The sequence below is a fragment of the Lipotes vexillifer genome, unplaced genomic scaffold, assembly GCF_000442215.2.
Source record: "Lipotes vexillifer unplaced genomic scaffold, Lipotes_vexillifer_v1.1 scaffold279, whole genome shotgun sequence".
Lineage (NCBI taxonomy): Eukaryota > Metazoa > Chordata > Mammalia > Artiodactyla > Lipotidae > Lipotes > Lipotes vexillifer.
This window is the reverse complement of record NW_006780759.1, coordinates 48300-54221: the sequence shown is the minus strand read 5'-3', so window position 1 is coordinate 54221 and position 5922 is coordinate 48300.

Here is a 5922-nt window from a genome sequence, read left to right as displayed (position 1 = left end):
AAAGTCATGAGACTTAAAATCTGTACTGTAACTTGTAGCATCCAGTAATGTACAAAACCTCAACATTACGTATACAAATCTGGGACTTGGTGCCAGCCAGTCCCTACCAGATACTCCCGTGCTCTGTAGTGGACACGGAAGCCTTACAACCTGTCTTCAATGAGAACATGCTTGATGGTGGTACTAGGAGCCTCCTGGAGCTGCACTGCTCCCTGTCTCCCACTGGCATACCCACCATTCCCTAGCCCTGGGCTTCGGCTCCAGTACTGGGTTTGCTTCACCTTGGCTTGGGGCCAAAACCCTTGCCAGCGCCCTTTCCTGAAGAGCTGGAGCCTGGTCCTTCCACTTGCTCAGGCTCTGCCTCAATCTCAGTCAACTCCCCTGGAAAGAAAAATCACAACCCAGAGATTCCTGTTGCCAAGACCCTACCGACTCCCTGAACTCTCTGGGTAAATGGCAATCTACCTCTTAACAGAAATTTACAAAAGCCTAAGACATTGATTCAACAGCTGGGTCAATCCTTCTAGGGCCCTCAGGTCTCTGCTTAACTTTGAGCAGGAAAGGACAGAGGCATAGAGGCCCAGCAGGCCTGCCAACTAGAAACACACAGTTTATGACAACACATTCCTTTGCTGAGTTCACCTTTAAACCAAAGACTCATATTTGGAGCCACTGGAATCTGTAGCGTGTGGCCATGGAAAAATCATCCATGTATGATCCATGCTGTTCAAAGACTGTTTCCAGGGAATATGATGTGATTCTCTGGCAAGTTTTTAGCAGAATGAACTGGGGCCAGGAAGGCTCCAGGCATGAGCAAACACCAAATGAGGGGGCATTGCCCGGGAAGAGATCCGCTCCCAAGCACAACCTTGGTCGTAACTGAGAAGCAATACTCATCTCACCCAAAAGATGTATCTTCCTCCTCACCCCACACTTCTCAGCTCACAGAGACAGCCAACGCTGTGACCATCTCTGCTTCCCTCCTAGGTCTCCAAAGACCTCGAGCGAAAAGCTTGGAATGAACTTCAAGAGCTGCCTCACTTTTTTCTTTTGTTTCCTTATGATCTGATATGCCATGCCACCTATTTTGTATATTTTTTTTTCCGGGACACAGCCATGCCTATTCATTTACATTATGTCTGTAGCTGCTTTTTCACTAAAAGGGCAGAGTGGAGTAGTCCCAACAGAGAACGTGTGGCCCACAAAACCAAAAATAGTCACTATCTGGCCCTTACAGAAAAAGTTTGCCGACTCCTATTCATAATCACTTTGGAATATATATTAACTATGTGAGGCCATGGGTGTGTTAACTAACTTGATTGTGGTAATCATTTCACAATATATAACGTGTATCAAATCATCACATTGTATACCTTAAGTATGTATAATTTTGTCAATTATACTTCAATGAAGCTGGAAAAATTAGGAATTAGGTTATTTAGTTTACTAAAGCTCAACTGTTATCTGTTTTAGGATCATGGTGGGGGACATATAAAGTCAAAGGCCTAGCAATAGCCGACCACATCTAAAGCTCTGAAAATTACTTGTCATTATTATTTCCCAGAAATCAGAGAATGTACTGCCTGTACCTTGTTAGAGTACGGTTAAGTACACTAATGTGTTATTTCCTACACTCTTCACAATCATAACACATATTAATTATTCTATTTTTATAGATGGGGTGTTAGAGCAGTTAAGTTACTTGAACAACTTTACGCAGCCAATAAGTGGTGACAGCAGGTTACAAAATCTTAAGGTAACCCATTGTACACGTCTTCTCAAATCTTTTTATCCCAGTTTCATTGAGGTATAATTAAGACCCGGCACTGTATAAGTTGGAGGTATACAGCATGATGGACTGACTTACATTCATCATGAAATAATGATCACAATAAGTTTAGTGAACATCCATCATCTCATACAGTTACAGAATTTTAAAAATAGAAAAAAGAAATGTTCTTTTCTTAGGGTGAGAACTCTCATAACACCTTTCACATATAACGCACAGGAGTGTTACTTATATTTATCCTGCTGTACATTACCATCCTGAGTACTTATTTCTCTTATACTTAGAAGTTTCTATCTTCTGACTGCCTTCATCCAATTCCTCCTCCCTCCATCCCCACCACAAATCTGATTTCTCTTTCTATGAGTTCATTTGTTCCTTTTGGAACTATAGTCGACCTATAACACTATGTTAGTTCCTGGTACACAGCACAACATAGTGATTCAATATCTCTGTACATTTCAAAATGATCACCATGTTAAGTCCAGTTACTATCTGTCACCACACAAAGCTATTATGTAATTATTGACTATATTCCTCACACTGTACATTTCATACCCGTGACATTTATTTTGCAACTGGAAGTTTTTACCTCTTAATCTCCCTCACCTATTTCTCTCCTCCTCCCACCCTGCCCGCTCTGGCCACCACCTGCTTACTCTTTGTATCTATGACTCTGTTTCTGTTTAGTTACGTTTGTTCATTTATTTTTTAAGATTCCATATATAACTGAAATCATACAGTATTTGTCTTTCTCTGTCTGACTTACTTCACTAAGCATAATACCCTCTAGGTCCATCCATGTTGTAGCAAATGGCAATATTTCATTCTTTCTTATGGCTGAGTAATATTCCTGTGTGTGTGTGTGTGTGTGTGTGTGTGTGTGTAGACATCTTCTTTATCCATTCATCTATTGATGGACACTTAGGTTGCTTCCCCATCTTGGCTATTATAAGTAATGATGCAGTTAACACAGGGGTGCATACATCTTTCCAAATTGGCGTTTTCATTTTCTTCAGATAAATACTCAGGACTGGAATTGCTGGATCAGATGGGAGTTCTATTTTTAAGTTTTTGAGGAATCTCCTTACTGGAGATTTATATTCCCACCAACCATGTATGAGGGTACCCTTCCCTCCACACCTCACCAACACTTGTTATCCGTTGTCTTATTGATAATAACCATTCTGACAGGTGTGAGGAGATGTCTCACTGTGGCTTTAATTTGCATGTCCCTGATGATTAGTGATGCTGAGCATCTTTTCTTGTGCCTGTTGGCCATCTGTATGTCTTCTTTGGAGAAATGTCTATTCAGATACTCTGCCCCTTTTTTAATCACGTTGTTTTCTGATGTTGAGTTATATGAGTTCTTTGTATATTTTGGATATTAATCCTTATCAGATAAAGCATTTGCAGATATCTTCTCTCACTGAGCAGGTGGCCTTTTCATTTTGTTGACAGTTTCCTTCACTGTGCAAGAGCTTTTTTAGTTTGATGTAGTCCCATTTGTTTATTTTTGGTTTTTGTTTCCCTTGCCTGAGAAGACATAGCCAAAAAACTATTACTAAGACCGACGGCAAAGAGCATACTGTCTGTATTATCTTCTAGAAGTTTTACGGTTTCAGGTCTTACATTTAAGTCTTTAATCCATTTCGAATTTATTTTTGTGCATGGTATGAGAAAGTAATTCCGTTTTATTATTTTACATGCAGCTGTTCAGTTTTCCAAACACCTTAATGAAGAGGCTGTCTTTTCCCCACTGTATATTCTAGCCTCCTTTGTCACAGATCTTCTCAAGTCTTAGTGTACATAAGAATTATATGGTGGCCCTTATTAAAATGCAGATTCTGATTCATGAGGACTGGTATGGAGCCTGAGATTCTGCCTTTTTAACAAGTTCTCAGGTGATGCTGTTGGTTTGTCAACCATACTGAGTAGCAAGGCATTACATCATACTGCAGCATGTTGAGCTGATTTAACTGAAAAAATTCCATCTTTCTAGCTAGATCAAAGCCTGAGTGACAAAATCAGTGACCAGAATTGGAAGGACTAACATAATAACAGTGGCAGTAAGGATAGCTAACATTTACTGACGTCCTATTTTGTGCACATGATGTGAACTGTCTCATTTTACCCTCACAACCCTAGGAGATAAATAGCGGTTTAACTCCATTTTACAACAGAGGAAACTGAAGCACAGAGCAGTTAAGTAACTTACCCAGCGTCATACAAAGAGCAAGTAGAAGAGGTGAAACTCAGATCTCAGTCTATGTGATACAGTCTCTACTCATGATCACCGCACTCTACTGGGTCTTGCTGCATGTGTCTGGTTACATAACAGTGATGACTGCTGACGCCATCTGTGGGTGGGTATCAGCCCCTGTCTTAGGGTCCCTGACACTCCTACCTGGACTCACCAAAAGTTGGCCTCCATAATACCTGATCATGGCATGAATTTTACCAGCAACCTTGGCCCACCTCCTTCCACTGGGGCTGGAATCATCAGCCTTGCTGTCACTGAGATAGTATCAAGTGTACCACCTGGGCTCTGCCTCACGTAAGCCCCACCCCATATTGCAGCAGTCTACACAATCAACTTTCATTCTGTTTCCTCCTGTTCAACATTGCCATCTTCTATTGGCAACAAAATCCCACCCTGAACCATAGCCTGCTTGGGTGGGGTCCTGACACTTCACCAATTACTTGTTCCTGAGAGCTGGATAACCTCTAAGGCTCTCTGCCTGGCAAGCTGCCCAAACCACAGCAGCCTCTCACACCAGACATCTTGTACTGCCAGCTGCATGAATTACAGCTATAGGATTAGAAGACCTTTATCTGCCATGTAACTGGACCTGGTCTGATAAGCATGCTTTTTGGACACTGCGTATTAGAACGGCTGACTCTCTTTTGGAGTCATCCTCAACAGACAAGCTAGTTTCCCTCACCTCCACCCCCTTCCTCTCAGCTGCTTCCCCTTCCCACTGGCCCATCCGTGAAGACCCCAGTGTGTTGGAGCCAATACATGCAAGCCTCAAAAATTTCCAGGTTTTAATTCCCAGCTGCCATCCACAAGATCTGTGTCATTCCAAGAAGAGACTATTCAGATCAAAGTCAGACAGTCTAGAAAATACCACTTGATGTTCTCCCTGAATGATCTTTAAATAGCCACACACATTAATTAATTTTCTGCCATACTTCACTAGGGTTGCAATCTTTTTCAGCAAATTGAAACAAAGACTCCATAATGAGAACAAAACTATATCAAACACCATTTCAGCAAAAATTGAAAAATCAAAAGTGATAATATTTCTGAAGTAATGGCTGGGTTGAAAAGAGTAAATGCCATCAAATGCGTCTATTTTCCTGTCAAGTGCTATAATGAGACTGACAGAAAAACAAGATGCCGAATTAATCCACCCTTAAAGGCTGTTGCCTTTTCTTCCATCAATTTTCTACTCCTATCATTTAGGAATATCAACAAACTCCCAAAGAGAAGCTTTGGCAGTTGTTAACATTGTCATTTGTGTTTCTCTTCCCCTACAATGATTTGTACTAAAGACGTAAGTCACCTGCTATCTCCCTCAGTGGTAATGCACAATGCAAAGAACTGAGCATAAGCCCTTGCCCCAAATCCGTAGCTTGAACGGTTTTATCAACTACAAGCAGTCCTGAAGCCCCTGAGGAAGGCAATAAAAACTTCTGTCACACCGGATTGCATTTTTTAGCCCAGATTATCACAACTGAATATGTTTATTGAAACTGGTCTCCTTTTCTTGCCTTCTCCATGGTTCCCCAGCCTATTGTTAATCATCCTTGTGTGTAATCAGGAAATCTGTTTACATTTGCTTCCTGGAGCTCAGGAAATAGCTGTGTGACCTTGGGAAAATAACAAATTCTTTGTGCCTCAGTTTTCTCCCGTGTAAACTATACTGCCTTTAGAGAGGAAAACTAGATGATAAAATTAAATGACATATAAAAGGAGACAAAAAGCTTACAAACGTAAAAGTCATGTAGTTCCATGTATTATTTAATAATTTATGGAGATAGAAGTCCATGCCATGCAATCTGTGCATTTAAAGTGAACCATTCAATGGTTCTTAGTATATTTACAGAGTTTCGAAACCATCACCACAACT